Below are 2,698 nucleotides of genomic sequence, written 5' to 3'. Positions count from 1 at the left end.
GGAAAATATAATGTATTTATATTGCAATTTATACGTTAAAAGATCTACTATTTTCTCTTTTTTAACAGGGCCTTGAGGTTTACACAGGCACTTTACCACTTGAGTTACTCTTCTAGCCCTTTCTTGCTTTAATATTTCAGGTAGAATCATATGCTTTTTGTGTAGGCCATCTTGAGACCACAGTCCTACCTACAGCCTATTACTGTGTAGTTGAGATCACTGGTGTCATCCTGAAGACTAGACAGTGGGTCACACAAGGCCCCTGGAGTCATCCCCTGTGAAGAGATCAGGCCCCTTGTGAGGCCCTGTCAGGACGTTCCTTAGAGGCCCGCTGTTTCCTTTCCTTTAGGGAAAAGAGTAGCTGACTAAAGATATAGCCAGACCTCTCCTGCCAACCCCATCATTTCCGTTCTTCTCTCCCTAGGAAAGGACGACACCAGTTCTTCCTTCAACCTGTGGGAAGAGAATTGAGTCCCTTACCAAGGGAGTGAGAGTACAATGAGCTGTGGTGGTAGAAGAAAACAAGGAATACAAAGCTGACTGATGAAGGTAAACAAGTCAGGCAGGGGCACTTATGCTGGTATCAGCTAGATAGAGGGCATAAGAGTCATACCACCAGTAAGGAAGTTTTTGTTCTTCACATGACAAGATGATGATAATTTAAGAGTGCCCACATCTCCAAAGCAAACACAATAATCAAGTGTGCTTCAGGAAAAGTAGAGACAGAAATATATTTTATAAATGGCCATATTTACTAATGAATTAGATAACAAGGAAGAAGGAAGGGACTGATGGGCCGATAGCAAAATTCATGGAATTGATTCAGAAAGGAGAGGAAGTCGTTGGTAGGGAGACAGTAAGAGTTTTTTTTTTGGGGGTCTTTAAAAAAAAAGATGTCATAAAACATCCAGAGATATCCAAAGATAGTAAAATTCAGAGCAAAGAATTCTCTTAACATAGATGACAAATTTTCTAAGAGATGAAGGAGAGAAATGTGAATCAAAGGAGGGAAGGAAAGAGAAGGAGGGAAAGAAAAGGAGGAAGAAGAGAAAAGAAGAGAGGGAAGGAGAAAGACGCAATGACAAGAAATCAAAATAAGGGGAGTGGTGGAGGTGGAAGATTGGAAGGCATGGAAAGAAATGAGGTAATGAAGTGCAGAATAAATTAATTTTAAAATTTATTTCTTAAATTGATACATAAAATTTGCACATATTTATGGGGGTACCATGTGGTGCTTCAATGCATGTATACATTGTGTTATATTCAGATTAGATTAAACATACCTGTCTCATCAAATATTTATAATTTATATTCATAATATACTTCATTCTTTCTTTTAGCTTTATGAAATATACAGTGTCATTATCTATGCCATCCTATAGAATCTTTTCTACCTAATTATAACCTGGCAGTCAACATGGTAAAGAAGTTTTGTTATGAAGGGGAACAGGGTTTATGGGAATTCCATGTGGGAAGATATAATGTCAAGGAATGCAGCATCACACTTAAGTTAATCATGATAAACATTTTATAAAAGAGGACAGAAATGTATGAAAGAAGATTATAATGACAAGTAATGTTTTATCTTGTTTACAAGGGCTACGGTCATCTATAATTTTATCTTTCCTCACACTGAAACTCAGTCATTGGAGAAAGGAAAAATGAGAAAGTGGAAATCTTAGGAAAATCTGTGATAAATGTTATTTTCTGTTGGTACACTGCTGGGCAAACATATTTATTCAGATTCTAAACCTATGCCTTTGTAATGAGTTTGTGTTGCATTTCTGTATGTCTACTGTGGATTTGATCTGCAAGTTGGGGGAAGCAGAAAAGTATAATAATTTAGGATATGAGATTTGAAGGCAGGAAATCAGGGTTCTCAAAATTCAAGCTTAAACTTTGACATTTTCCAACCACATGACCGTCAGTGTAAACTTTTAGTTTTTTTTTAATTAAAAAAAACACCCACATTTATGAAGCATTTTCTGTTTCAGATGTATGCCATGTGTTTTACAACATTATCTCAAAATTTTCAAAAAAATTAAGGCATGAGCTTGACAAAATAAAATGGGGTACAGTTGAAAATTTTTTGGAATCAAATACAGTAAAAACAGGGATTATACCATGGGGGGAAGAACATACAAAAGAAACAAAAATCACATGATACATTACAAATACATTAAGAACAACAACAAGAAAGATAAAACTACTCTATTTTGGGGTTCATTTCACTTAGCATCATCTTATATGGTCATAGGGAAATAACAAAATGCTGAAATAAGAATATAGGTTGGTCCATTATAACAATGAGATGTACAAGACACTATGTTGGAAATGAAGTTTACAACTTTGGAGGTGGGGAGGGAGGAGTTGGGGAGGTGGGGAGAGAAGGGATGGTAGGGGAAAAACAAAGGAGTTAACAATGCTCGATAGGAAATGTACTCATTACCTTATGCAACTGTAACCCCTCTGTACAGTATTTTTACAATAAAAATATATACAAAAATAAAAATAAATGAAAACAAGAAAACTGAAAATCAATGCATTTCACAGGAAACTGACAGAAGGGTTGCAAAGGGAAATAGAAATATGAAGATCCGGGCTGGGAAGGTGGCTCAGTGGTAGAGCGCTTGCCTTGCATGCCTGAGGCCCTGGGTTCGATTCCTCAGCACCACATAAGCAAAAAGAAAAAAGCTGG

This window comes from Dipodomys ordii, unplaced genomic scaffold (assembly GCF_000151885.1).
Source record: "Dipodomys ordii isolate 6190 unplaced genomic scaffold, Dord_2.0 Scaffold22, whole genome shotgun sequence".
In the NCBI taxonomy this organism is placed as follows: Eukaryota; Metazoa; Chordata; class Mammalia; order Rodentia; family Heteromyidae; genus Dipodomys; species Dipodomys ordii.
This window is presented reverse-complemented; position numbering follows the sequence as displayed.